The sequence below is a fragment of the Leptidea sinapis genome, chromosome 4 (genome assembly GCF_905404315.1).
Source record: "Leptidea sinapis chromosome 4, ilLepSina1.1, whole genome shotgun sequence".
NCBI lineage: Eukaryota > Metazoa > Arthropoda > Insecta > Lepidoptera > Pieridae > Leptidea > Leptidea sinapis.
Genome location: NC_066268.1, coordinates 13,655,219 through 13,670,318, shown reverse-complemented (window position 1 = coordinate 13,670,318; position 15,100 = coordinate 13,655,219). Strand labels below are relative to the sequence as shown.

The 15,100-nt window shown below is 34.3% G+C and overlaps 1 protein-coding gene across 2 annotated transcripts in view; it reads left to right on the top strand.

Annotated features, from left to right (window-relative positions):
* The window catches only part of LOC126979890 (pseudouridylate synthase RPUSD2), a 469,930-nt gene that overhangs the window by 227,839 nt on the left and 226,991 nt on the right, over positions 1–15,100 (top strand). The window lies entirely within an intron of this gene.

Here is a 15,100-nt window from a genome sequence, read left to right as displayed (position 1 = left end):
TTTGCGTATTTGCAGCCGATTTACCAATTGGATAATAAATTAATATATATATTATTTCATTTTTTTTATATTATTAATATTAATAGGGTGTAATTACAACGATTTAACGATTTTTGAGAATTACATACATAAATTATATTCAAAACAGTTAAACAATTTAATAAACAGTATCCGTTATTTAAAAAAAAAGCTTTAAATGTTTTGCTTACTTATCTTACTTATGATAAAGTGGAAAGTCTTCTGATCAGACTGACATGACAAACACACGCAGTCTAAGGCTAATTAATGGTCCGAACTCAAACCCACATGCACACTCACTCTCACGCACACCTACACACACACACACACACACACACACAAAACACACACAGAGTCAAAAGATTATTATATATATTATTAATTATGTTGGAATGAAATGGTGTAAGATTATATATCTTATATTTCATGCAGTAATTATTAAATATCATTGTCAGACACACCTTTACGAGAACATTGGCATCGCTGCATACTAAGAGCTTCAAATGAATGATTGTACTTACCTACTTATGAATGAAAATTTGTCACTATCTTACTTTCTTTATGTTTGATTAACTTTGTAAGTGTAACAATCAAGAATACAGAATGTACATTTAAAAACATTTTTTTCACCCATAGTATGCATTTTAGAACACATTAATAAACGTATTTTAATCCGCAAAAAACATACATGAACATACATTTGAAAATAATCTTATAAAATTTCATAATTAAATACTTGTAAACCTCATATTCACCAAAGTATTAGATTCCAAATCAATTTTTTCACAGACATGTGCTAACTATCCAGCGTTGAACTTTCCACTAAAAAATTCATTGGCCTAGTAAATGACCGAAATGAAAGGGTGACCTATGAATGGTACGTGTCTATGAAAATTGAACGCCGAGCCGCGGGCAGAATAAATTGTCTTCGTTGGATGTGAGGCACGCGTCATACTGGGATAGGAATACCTCGGGTACCGTGAGATGGTTTCAGTATAATGATAATTTAGATAGATCGATACATACATTTTGTTTTGATTGTTCATAATCTCAGAGTGAACGGCCCGGTGATGTAAATTACAATGATGATGCGCTAAAACTTATCATAAGTATAATTGGTTGTGCCAATTAGCTTCGTTGCGTAGGCTTAGCTTAGTTAGCTTCATGAAAGGGTAACCTGGATCGCGTGAAGAGTATATGTAGACCCTCGCATATCAAACCGTGCATGCGTGCGTGCGTGGGGTTTATATACAGTGTCGAATTTTAGAAAAAAATACTTGTTAATGACCAATACCTCCCTACATCTCCTGCCTTGGTGAACACTGTTTAAATTTCATTGTATTATATAAAATAGCTTCTCGTATTTATTATTATTTTTTCTTCCTTATATATTTACACATACGTTTTTTATTATTTTTGTTATTGTCATTATTTATTTTTAGTTACATTTTTTTTTGTTAATCATATTTTTCTTTTTTCTCATACTAATTATATTTTACTTTTAAAAATATGTCAGTTCAGCTCCAAACTTCACACACTGGGGTCACTGAAAATCAGTGTTGTGCTCATAGTGTATGGACACAACTATAACTGAGTGGACTCCAGTTTTGGAAGACCACTGCCACATCAAGTTTTGCTTTTGTCTCTTTTGTATTAAGTTAAGTAAGTTAAGTATTAGATTAAGCATATATTTTGTTCTCTTTAACTTTTTTGTGTGAATGTGTCAGTTTTTCTTCCGAAATAAATTCATTTTCATTTTAATTTTTTTCATTTTCATTCGATGCGCGCGCGCCTCTACTTCATATTATTAAGATCTTTTTATTTCAAATTTTGAGCTCTTCATAATTCATACTGATTTGAAAAGAGGCTGTGTCTGTGGTATAATAATGTGAAGGACGTCCTGGCGAGGTCTGCAGAAGATATCAAGGTTAGTCCCTGGAATTTTACTGCATTGTGCTGATTGGTGTTACAAGGAGACGAACCCTGCGACCTTTTTTCCAAACAGTCGATTCAAATTATCTTTAAGATTACCCAACGCGACCAATATTGTTTCTATCCAATCAAAACCTAAACTTAATGTGCAAATTGGTATGTAAGTTTGAATTTGTACGTCGGCCATAAATGGATTCGTAAGTTAAATTATTTGTTCCGTATTATTTGCCGATTTCCCCCAGAGACAAATACCTATCAGACCTCCCTACGATACGTGTTAGGACCGCAAATCTCAAAGCAAAACAAATTACCTAATGCTGATCAATGGCTATCAACTAAGACAACGGTGAATAGATTAAGCTTATCTGACTTCCTTCGGTGATCATGTGGCTGTTACACTATCAGACTGTCAAAATGTCAGGTGTCAGACTTCTTTAAACGAAAACTTTTATATATTTGTATTATCTAGTTATCGGTTATAAAGTGGTGATTGCAATTGTAGACAACCCAGAGCTCTAATAAATACATCAAATGTCATGTGTAGGATTAATTTTTAAATTGGGCTTCACGAACCATCTTATGTCTGATGTATGCTGAAGTATTTTTAGGGGTATTTTTTTACATTTTAGTCGTTTCGAGTCCCAGACGAGGCAAGTAATTAAGAAAATTTTTGAATGCGGAATTACTAACTTTTAAAAATAACAAAAAGTCTTCTTTCAGTAAAATACCCTATCTTCGATATTTATGGTACTTTCCCTTCATGTCCCATGACTTTGGGACACCTTGTATATATATATTATATAAAGCAAAGATAGATTCGTCCCAGAAACACCGCACACACGAAGTTTAGGTATACGTGGAAGGAAGTTCAAAGCCGCAATGTCAAGCACAGAGACATCCAGATAGTGGGGATGATATCCTAATTTGTGTCGTGTCGTGTCGAAGGTGGAATTGGGCGACAGAAATAAGGTCAAACAGCTCTTCGGAATACTCTCCATAATAAATGCGGTAGAAAACACACAATGAACGTCTCTACGCAATACCAAGCGATATAGTAGTCCACAGAGTACTGGGTCCCCGGCAATTCGAGCGGTTAGATTACCTACAATTAACCGGTCTGTTCTTCCATCTTACTACTATTGCATATGTTTATGGTTTTCGAAGGTTTTCACCTTCCATTAGTAATTAATAAAAGAAGTGATATATTCTCACAGAAATATAACTCGATGCAAAATTTTGAATCACGGAGTTAATAACGACAAAATGACGCTCATAACTCCATGTAGGACAGAGCAGTTTGGAATAAACAACAAATTATTGCGCAGATATTTTAGTTTACAACTTCACCGCGTATTTAAACAGTGGCGGCATCAACATAGGAACTGCTACGCGTAGTTTCTGTATCAACTAGCTTTGAATTTCTGCTTTAAATTTATATTTTGCGACTCTGTTCATGTTGTGTTTGCCACAAAATGACAAGGAGTAAATAATAATCGAGTGCGGGGTGGCATTTCTCATTAGCAATACAACTTTTATTTATTTATTTTATTTATTTATTTATTTATAGCTTTATTTTCTTACATCTATACATTAAGATATTAACTTATAAATTGTATTTGTTAGTATGTGTTAGTATTTCACTGTTTTAAATAAAAAATACCAATTTTGTTAGTATAATTAGTTATTAATTTCGACATAATGACCGTCTTTAGCGATAAAAGCCTCCTCCATTGAATTCCACTTGTTCCTGTCTTTTGCAATTCTTGTCCACATCTTTCCTGCTTTCTACAATGTCATCGCTCCATCTCGTATTAGTTCTTACAACTTTTATTACTTTCTATTTATTCGTTGTGCCGTGTGTCCGGCTATTTTATTCGCATATAGAATTTTTTTGTGTGTAAGTAGGTATTACGCAAATGGTATGGTACTTTTCTTAAAATTACTTTGGATCTTTGTAGAACATCTACAGACTGATGCATCGAATATGCTTAGTAATAATAATACCGCATATTTGATTCTTATTCTAGAGCATCGAATAAACTTAGGGTAATATTTATTTATACAGTTAATTATTTATTACTGTTTATGAAAATTTTTGATATTTTTGACTTTAAACTTGATTCACATATTGGATGCACACAAACTTGTCATGTAACGGCAATTGTGAAATACTCTAATTGATAAAAGAGTAGCTGGCGAGTATCTTGTATGTTCTTCTCGCGAGCTCTACTTTTTCCGAAAATATGGTAGATTCACTAATTTAAAAGAAATATCTAGATAGCAATAATTCAAAAGCGCTTAGTTTTAGCATAATGAATAAGATTTATTTGACTTTGACTAACATTGGATATCGTATATATATATACTAGCTGACCCGACAGACGTTGTTCTGTAGATTATAAAAAAAATACTGTTTTATAGGAATTTGCCAATAATATTTCAAAACATCAATAATTATTTCGTAAATAATGCTCCCTGTTGTTATAATGAAATTGTTTTACAGTGGAACTGACAAACCGTGCATCACTAAATTCTCTCATAGAAAATATGTCTATACAAAACAAATATTGAAAATAAAAATAATTATGGGTCCCAAATCGAAATAAAAACTATCCTATCTCTCAAGTTGGACCAAACTGCACTCCATGAAGTAATCCCTAGTAAAATCCGTTCATTAGTTTAGGAGTCCATCGCGGACAAACAACGTGTCACGTAATTTATATATATATTAAGATATATACATATCGATACCATTACGTCAGAGTACGCGGATAAAATAACGTGCGTCTCTTCTCGCGATTTTCCAGAAATCAATTTTGGAGGCTAGGTCAGAGGTGTAGCCTACTGATAAATAGCCGATATCCCTCGCGAATCTGACCCTCATATACAAAAAGTATTCAAATCCGACTTGGAGTTACAGAGATTACGTTGTTCAAACAATAATGCGCTATGGCTATGTTCAATTTTATGTTTATCATTCACTGACATGTCCTTCTTGAAACGAAGGAAAGATATTGAACGAAAGAAAGAGTGCGCCGCCTACCAATACGCCACATTCATATGTGTTTTCGAATTTGTATGTACCAGTTTGTTGTGTACCAGTGGGAGGCTCCTTTGCACAGGATGACGGCTAGATTATGGGTACCACAATGGCGCCTATTTCTGCCGTGAAGGAGTTACTAACATTACTGTGTTTCGGTCTGAAGGGCGCCATTGCTAGTAATATTACTGGGCAATTGAGATTTAACATCTTATGTAGCGGTATTACAATTGCGCTCGTCACCTTGAGACAATAATGTTTACACATAACTACTTCATGGCAGAAATAGGCGCCATTGTGGTACCCATAATCTAACCGGCATCGTGTGCAAAGAGGCCTCCCACTGGTACATACAAATTCGAAAACACATATGTATGTGGCTGGCGTGAATCGATCGAATCTGTGGTGAGAGTCAACGGTCCTTTTTCAGTTAATCGCGCACAGTATAGTTAGTACTGTATGTCATGAAAATCGTTTATCGTATTCTTAAAATTGGCATGTCAATCTACCAACTGATATATACCGAGTAATACAATAATCCTATTGTAAATATATTTGTTATCTACCACTGAGAAGTCATAAAATGGTTGTATTAAATGTCCGCAGCAGACTCGATCGTAAATTACTTATATTTTTCACTAACACATGCGGATCTGTAACGATGTCAATCGTACAATGTAAGTTTATTGTTAAGTAGGATTGTACACACTTAAGTGAAAGCGGTACTATAGCTTTGGTGGGTGTTTCGAAGAGTTATTCGATGCATATTATGTTGTTATTATTATTAAACATTTGAAATATAATAACTTTTGCAATTAAAAAAATAAGTATTTAAAAATAATTTAGTAAAAATCCGACAAAAGAAACAATGTCAAGAAGTATAAGGTTAAATAGATTATAAATTATTTTAAAGTTTTATAAAAAAAATAAAAACTAAAACTCCCAGATGACAGGAATAGCAACAAAAGCGGCGTTCGTTCACGAGTTCATACCCATGGCATGGACCAGCCATCGATTCCCTTTCAAATATCTTAATAACATGCCCCACGACACCGCCAAGAGCGATATCATACTAGCGAGCATGAGAAATCCGACCACGGGAACTTAATAAAATAACGAAACGATACGCACTTTGTAGTTATATTTTGTTGTATTTAAAAATAGATAACTAAAAATATTGAAATGAGACATCCTATGAAAATGACATTATTGTAAACAAATATATTAAAAGTTGCCTTTCAAGTCGTTACTGGTTGTGCATTGAGAAAACTATTACTAACACATAATATAATGTAAGGTATGCTTAATGTATCGTTTTTTTATCAGTTAGATTGTGCTAGGGTGAAGTTGGGGTGAACTGCTATTGTTAAATATAATATTTATAGTATAGTAAAGCATCCGCTTTAAGTGAAGGCGAGTCCTTAAGGCTTGTAAATCTCTAAGAACATTACGTATGATTCGCTGTTCATGTAGTGTGATTTATGTTGCGTTTTATGATTGAACTAAACTGTCATATAATACATTGTATCTAGTGTAAACGTGCTGGGTAAGTGTAGGGGATATTACATAATACATAAACAATACTTTAACATCATAGAACCGTTCATTACAAAGTCAAAATCATGTATTACGAAAACGTTTCCTTTTACGACAAATGTTCGATCGATTTGTTTTGGTCCCAGCTTCGCTAACATCAAATCTCTAAGAATAGTGTAAGCTTTTGTGACTTTTTAATAGTTTTTATTAAAAAGTTACTAATCTGTTAAATTTAAAGATAAATAATTTTATATTTGATCTACGTATTTGAAAATAATTGATTTTTACTTTATAGGCATATTAATAAATAAATTTTAAAATAAAATATTTATTTAAAAAAAATTTATGATATAATATATGCGACGTCCGTGCGAGTGAGCAAACATATCATTTGAAAAAAAAATCCAACAAAGAAGAAGTCGAAATAAGAAGTAATCTAACCTGGAAAAAAAATTGATCTTTAAAAGAAATTCTAAAGGGATTTCAAACTGAAGCTGAAGAAAACTGTAGTTGACACATACTTATTACCTTGTCGTCTATATGGATGTCAAACATGGACCTTCACGAATATAGTAAAACAAAAAATTAGAACGATACAGAGAGCAAAAGAAAGAAGCATATTGAAAATAAGAAAAATTCAAAAGATAAGAAATGTTCTAATCAGACAAAGAACAAAAATAAAAGATGCACTGACCCACGCATTGAAACTAAAATGGCAATGGGCTGGTCATATATCACGACTCACAGACGAGATGAACGATACACACAACGAAATGGAAAGGGCCGATGGGCATTAGAAAAGTTGAAAGACCGTGTAAGAGGTGGGCTGATGATGTGATCGAATACGCTGTAAAAGACTGGCTAATATTGGGCAAAGACCGAATAGTATGGAAGAAAATGTAGGAGGCCTTCACCCAGAGAGGGGCCCATACTACTAATTAAAACATTAATTATTAAGAAATAGATAAAAAACTTACTAACATAAAACTTTGCCCTTTTTAAGTTCATATAATATTAGGCGTAAGTTAAGTTTACTAACAATGATTACAAGTTATTTCATTTTTAAATTTAGTTTAACTTAATTATGTAATTTAGTATGGGAATTAAAGGTTTTTTTTATTTATAAGTGCGACGTCCTCTGCATCCACCGCACCGTGTCTACCCATTTGAATTCCCACTTCCCCGCCTATTAATCGCGAAGATGTTCTACTTATAATTTTTTACTTACTTTCACTATTTAACGATAAGATAGTCTGGTATCAGATGAGCTGCATTTCAAATAATTAGTAAACATGGACACTTACAAACAAGGTAAGTGCCTACTTGATATTCAGTGGAGAGCGCCAAATTGAACGCAGTACCGCGCATGTAAGCAAATTAGTTTATATGACATGTGCCTAACAACGACACTCCTTCGAGGTTTTTGGGTTTATTCAAGAGAATTATCTAAATATTATGATATGCATACATATTGCTTGATTCACAAATGGTTGCATACGGCATCAGAACTTGAATATTATAATGCGGTTTCTTAAGTAATGTTTAGAAAATACACACACAATGACGATACTAGATATACTCTGATGATTTTTTTAATGAACAATTGACGATACGGTAACTCTGGTTAGTGATACGCCCTGAGCATTATATAATACAGTTCCGATGAGGATACTTGATTGACAATAATTTATATGAAAAAAGTTTGTATTATTTCATCACACAGAACCTATTGTTACTTCTAATATTGTTTCCGGGACGATATCACATGGGTACCTTCAAAAAAAGCCCGTACACTTTCCTTAAAGGCCGGCAACGCTTCTGCAATTCCTTTGGTGTTGCAAAAGAAAGTGTGCCGCGGTGATCACTTAACACCAGTTGTGAGGTAACCCGTACGCTCGTTTGTCCTGCTTTTCCATAAAAAATAATATTGCCATTTGGACTCGCAAGTAATTCAAAACCTCTAGCAACACAAAATCCAAAGTTAATATTGAACAGTTTCTATTCCAAACTATTTTCATATTGAGCATATGTAAACATTTTCCACTTTCATGGCTGAATAAGCTTATGAATCCACGTTATATGATGAATGGTGCGATACATCTTTCGCCTTTTGATTTTATTACTTAAGCTGCATTGCATCCATGCTTTAGAAATATTAAAAATGGAAGATATAAGAAATATATAAATTTTAGAGCATTTTTGATCCTCAAAACCTTGCAAAATTTTTATGGGATCAGATTTTTTTTATGGAATAGCAAACGAGCGTTCGGGTCACCTGGTGTTAAGTGATCACCGCCGCCCACAACCTCTTGCAACACCAAAGGAATCACAGGAGCGTTGCCGGCCTTTAATTGTTGCCGGTCGTATCATCCCGGAAACACCGCACAAGGAAGATCCTTTTGAAAAAGTCCGTGTCACTTCAGTTTTGAACTTCGAATGCAAAATATTTCACAAACGCGGGTAAGAAATACTGTTACGGTCAGGTTATAGCTCATTTTATTTATTTATTTATTATTTGAACGGGCGTACGGGTCTGATGTTGACCTGGTGTTATTGATCACCGCCGCCCACATTCTCTTGCAATACGTGTCGAAGCAATTTGGTGCAAACTCTCATGCCTCCCTCACATAGGTGTTAGAGGTGCTTCTTATCCAACAAGCGGCGTGGTAGCTCTTTCAAATATTGAGCAATGGTATGCAGCTCAATTTAACATCTTGACTGTTGCTTCTCAATATATTCTTGATAATGTAATGTATGTTCATAGGCACATAAGTGAATTTGCTAGAAACTGTCATAACCACAAAGTTAACACCAGGAACAGACATGAGCTTATAATGCCTACTACTCGGCTAAGTCGAGTTAGTAAGTCTTTTGCGATGTATGTGCTTTTCCAACAATATCCCAGAAAATGTTTAAAACAAAATATTACGTTATTCAAAAGAATTGTTAAAATACGTTTGTGTGGTAAAGGTTCCTATAACAACAATTACTTTCTTAATGATACCACAGATTGTAAATGGAGCGACCGCTCTCAGGCTATTAAATAATATGTTTAATTTTACAATATTACTTTGTAAACAGATTTTTTAATGAAAAAAAAAAGACCGCTTAGGTTGTTGCGCTCAGTCTTCTCAGGCCTGAGGCATTCATTTCGGAATGGGTGGTAGTTTTTTTTGACTTTCAATAAGTGATGTCACATCTTGAATTTGAAACTATCGTGGTGGAGATATAAGTTTGGACAATACCACGGGCGATCAGTGGACATGCGCATGAACACCAAAATGAGCGAACACCAAAATATATTTAGTCTCAGGCTTACTTTAACACTATATAAGGTCATACTGTTGTATTATCTCCTCTTATTATCTAAAGAGAAACGTATTTTTATCAGGCCTTTTAACATTGAAGTTGGAAATAAAACCTTACAGTGATGGTCTAAAATACGGCACGTCACACATCAAAAGCGTATTCGAGCGTTAAAGAATAATATTCCTTTCAACGTAACGACGTAAAGCGTTTTCAGACAGATTTATTTCCTCGTAATTTTATATTTCACAGGCCAATGTACTTTTTAAAGTCATTTTACAATATTTTCACAGATACTTTTGTATGACGCGTATTTATTAATCATCTGGTCAACTAATTTATCCGTCCCAACATTTCATTTTATTCAACAATATTAACAAATTTAATTTTTTCTTTTGTGTGTTAAGTGTTTTCTACCACAGTGGTGCCTTTGCTGATGCGATCTGTGGCCATATCTTGGCCACATAGATTTTTTTTGTCTCGTAACCCTTTTTATTTTATTATTCATCTATTAGACCTTTTATTATATCCTTTTATGGTATCCCAGGGAGGGGAAAAGGACAAGAGGTAGACCCCAAGGAAGGAGCAACGTGGAACAGAGTGGCTCAAGAAAGACATGAATGGAAACGGTTAGAGAAGGCCTTTATCGATTCGATCGAAGCAAACAGATCCACAAAAAAAAATACAAATACTAGAATAAGTTATTTTGATTTAATGTTTTATGTTTGTTTCAGAGTATTGTTAGTTATCTATGTTAGTTAAGATCTATAATAAAAAAAAAATAAAGGCTATATTATTATTATTAGACCTTTTATTATAATTATTATATCAATGTTATTATATGTAAACTTAGCTTAAGACTTTTTCTATGTTAATGTATTACTTACTTGTAATCCTGTAGGCGTATTGGTGGTCTTCCTCTTGGGCATTTTTCTTATGAAAATAAAGGACGAGACGAGCAGTACAGTCAGCTGATGGTAATTGATGCGCCCTGCTCATTACATTGCAGTCAGCCGCTCAGGATTCCTGAAAACCCCCAAAAATTCTGAGCAGCACTACAACTGTGCTCGTCACCTTGAGACATTTTAAGATGTTAAGTCTCATTTGCCCAGTAATTTCACTAGCTACGGCGCCCTTCAGACCGAAACACAGTAATGCTTACACATAACTGCTTCACGGCAAATAGGCGCCGTTGTGGTACCCATAATCTAGCCGGCATCCTGTGCAAAGGAGCCTCCCACTGGTATCTGGCATCTTTTCCCTCAAGGTTGTCTTTCTAGAACGTTCTTGTTTCAGTTTAATTACACTTTCTTTTATCCTTGTAGAAGTATTATATTAGAGTTTCGTGCCCGGAGGGTTATTTTTGGAAACTTTACTACTAAGATACCACGTTCGTACAAGTGTGTGTATTATTGTTTTTGAATATACTAGCGTATACACGACCCGGCAGCTCGATAATGAGTGACCAATTTTTTAATGAGTGCGATAGCTAGTCATTAAATATTCAAAATACTAAGTATCTAATGCCAAGCATGGTTGACTGCTTATAACTTGTCAAATAAAATTAGTTACAGTAACATTAGATTCGCTTACCTTTTCTGTCTTTCAGTGTCTACGTTAAAATAGTTCTTCTCTCTTGCACACTTTTTTCGTCTATACGCTCGTCACATAACATAAGAATAAATACCTGATAAGGTGAAACATAATTTTGGCAGTTCACCGTTGGGGTAAGAATTTACTAAAGAAATCGTCACGTTACGATAAAACGTTATACGACGTTCGGTTCCGTGCGGCCTAGCTTTTTTTATGAAAATAAGGGACGAGGCGAGCAGGACGTTCAGCTGATGGTAATTAATACGCCCTACCCATTACAATGTAGTGCCACTCAAGATTATTGAAATGATTATTGAAAAAGTCAAGTCTCATTTGCCTAGTAATTTCACTAGCTACGGCGCCCTTCAAACCGAACCACAGTAATGCTTACACATACTGCTTCACGGCAGAAATAGGCGCCGTTGGTACCCAAAATCTAGCCGACATCCGGTGCAAAGGAGCCTCTTACTCCCCTAGCTCAGATACCAGATGTCCTGGGTTCGCACTTCGGTACATGCTAACATTTATATGACGAATATGGATGAGTTTTCATTTATGTACATACATTTATTTAAATAATAAACATTTATTGTATGAAATAAATTGTTGTCTTGCTCACATAATACTACACATTATGCCTGGTTTGGTGCTAGATAATTTGTGTAAAGTCACAAAAGATTATTACATTATCATTTAACCACTTAAATATGATTTACACAGAGTGAAACAGACTAGAAATTCGTCCACATTGTGGGTTATTGTTCCCAGGCAGATTGCCATGCCACAGATTATATATCCAGAAAAAAAAATCTTTTTTCCTGGCGTCATTTGCATGCAATAAATAAATTGAATTTGAATTTGTAATTTAAATGTTATTTTTTTTATGGAAAATGTAATTTTAATGAAAAGTACTTATATTTTTATTGTTTTTACACAAACGTTTACAGCAAAGCTTGGCGCAATTTTTACAAAGTGTATAAAGTTCGTGAGATGGAAAATTGGATGAAATCTCTTTCACTACGTTGAGGTCGTGTATAGTATTAAAGAGTTAGTTTCTTTGGTGTACGACAAACGATTTTCGCAATAACATACAGGCCTTAATTTAATACTCCTTACTTCCTCTGCTTGTGATTTTATTTATCCTTTACAATAAAAGGATTTTATGAAACTCTCAGTTCAATTTTCAATGTAACTTTGATATTTGAAGTCTGTTAAAATAAAAGTGTTCTATATTTGTTTAGTTTTAGAATATTCCTATACACATCTTAGTCATAATAATATCATAATTATATATATTATATAACATAATATATAATATCACAATTTTTATGTACAATAAGGTTTGCCCGGCCTACTTTAAGCCTCGTGCAGAAGGGTTTTTATGTGAAATAAATTATTCTTATTTAGTTGGAAAAAATTTAGAGGCTTTAATATTTGGTAATGTTCCAACGTGTTTTCTGGTGAGTAATAAATAAATATTTAAAGGGACTTCACCCTTATCAGAGTATTTGATCTTACATTAAGATTGATTTTAAAATAAAGCGTCCGCCGAACGTGGTTGCGCTCTCAGTGCCGATTGACGATTGAATTGAATGGCCTCCCCTCACGCCTCTCTAGAAACAAGATGGCCGCCTCTCCAATGTGCGGGTGTGTGTGTTCTAAGTTCTGAGTTCATTTGCAAATTTTAAGAATTGTTTTTAATCCTATATTTTTGAATCGATTTCCGCTGAGTCACCATATTTTATCATTAAACTCTACAAAGTTTATAAACATTATAGAAATGTACGCACCACATGCCACAAACTCCGGTATGATCCTTTCCGTCTTGATGTTCAGCGTTTCATAAAGGTTCTTCTATCTTCCACTGTATACCACCATACTGTGAAATGAGTTTCGTTTCGTGGTATTACGAGATCGATTTGGTCACCTTCTAGAAACGCGCATACATTCAAAGCCAACAATACTCTTGTGTTTTCTCTGTTGTTGAAATACAGTATGGACGACACTAATCACTTTACCAATAAGATCTTACGCTAGTTTGTTCTCCTCGTTCATAAATAGTTATTCTTTTAAAAAAAATCTTAAAGTCGAATAAATATTCCAAATAAACAATGGTACTCTGTCCTTATTTTCTCATTTGTACGCTGAGAATAGTAATTTTCATGTGTAAATACAACTTTACTAACAAAATCGTTGCGACGGCTCATATTGAAATCCATATTGTTTAGCACGATTATTTTTCGTTTACAGTATGGCTAACAGTCCTGGATCGATCTGCCTATAAAATAAACGTTATCCGGGTTATGAATTCCACCCTCGAAGGCCTGTTCAAATGAAGACGGATAGCCATCATCATCTGTTAGCTTAGGACCTTCATATTTTTTCTGAATATCACGCGAGCCAACGTGGTCGCCAAAAATTGTTTCGTTTAGGATTATGACGTTTATTCTCACTGTTAGCACAGCTATTAGTTATATATGTGACGATTCGATCTAAAAACATATAAAAAGGATTATATTTTTAATAAAATATATCGAAATTCGAGCCCTCATAAGTATAGCAAAATTTACACACTCTCTGTCTTATTAATAAAGCCAGTGTAAAGTTACTCCAAGTTTAAAATTACTTCTCCCTGTCATATAATTCTGTAGTGACAAAGGTAAGATAAAGACAAAACGTTTTAAACTTGGAATAACTTTACTTCGCGTTAATTATTATAACATAATCTTAGTTTTATTGCCATTATTATACCTTGCAACTTTATGGCCTTTGTATTAAAACGTACCAATTTCTGTTGAACTTATGAATACACCACCGCGAGCTGCCGCCTATAATCTCTCCTATGGTTTCAACAAATCAAAATATATGATTTGTTGTCACCATCGTGAGTTTTCATACGATATGAATAAAACTTATCAATCTATAGAGTTCCGTACCCGAACTAACCATTAAGCAACAGTGACCTTAGTACTAAAATTTCGCTCGCCGAACTTCAGTTTGCCTGTCAGCAGGCCGTATCTCATAAACCGAAATAGTTCGATGACAAAAAAATTTACAGAGTAATAAGTTCAACGATTGCCAACCCCAAAATGTCTACTGTCAGTAGTAAGCGAATACAGCATGCGTTGAACGTTGCCTTAGCTGGTGAAATGACTGAGGTACTGAGAGTAGCTGAATCCCATTGACGCTCAAAATTTTGGGCTTATCAAGTTTCCTGAGCCTGACTTTATTGTAATGGATAAGGTGATGATGAACTTGAGATGTCTTCAACAAGATGTCTTGCACTTCTTGCATAAGAGGAGGCTAACGGACAAGGGGCTCACGTAATGGGATGTGATGAGGATGGATATTCTCAACACCAGAAGTCATGAATCGAGCTGTCAGCCTTTCAGTTGAGAGTACGCTCTAAGCTATGTTTTATATCTTGTACGATCTTACGGAACCAATTATATGAAATGATACATAATTTTTAACCGACTTCAAAAAAGGAGGAGGTTCTCAATTCGTCGGTATGTTGTTTTCATGTTTGTTACCTCAAAACTTTCGACTGGCCGATTTCGATGATTCTTTTTTATTGTAAAGGATATACTTCAAAGGTAGTTTGGTGAGAGTTTTGATTAGTTTGTGATAATGAGATTACAGTAAGGGAACGATCTGTGGCAGAATTTCCAACTG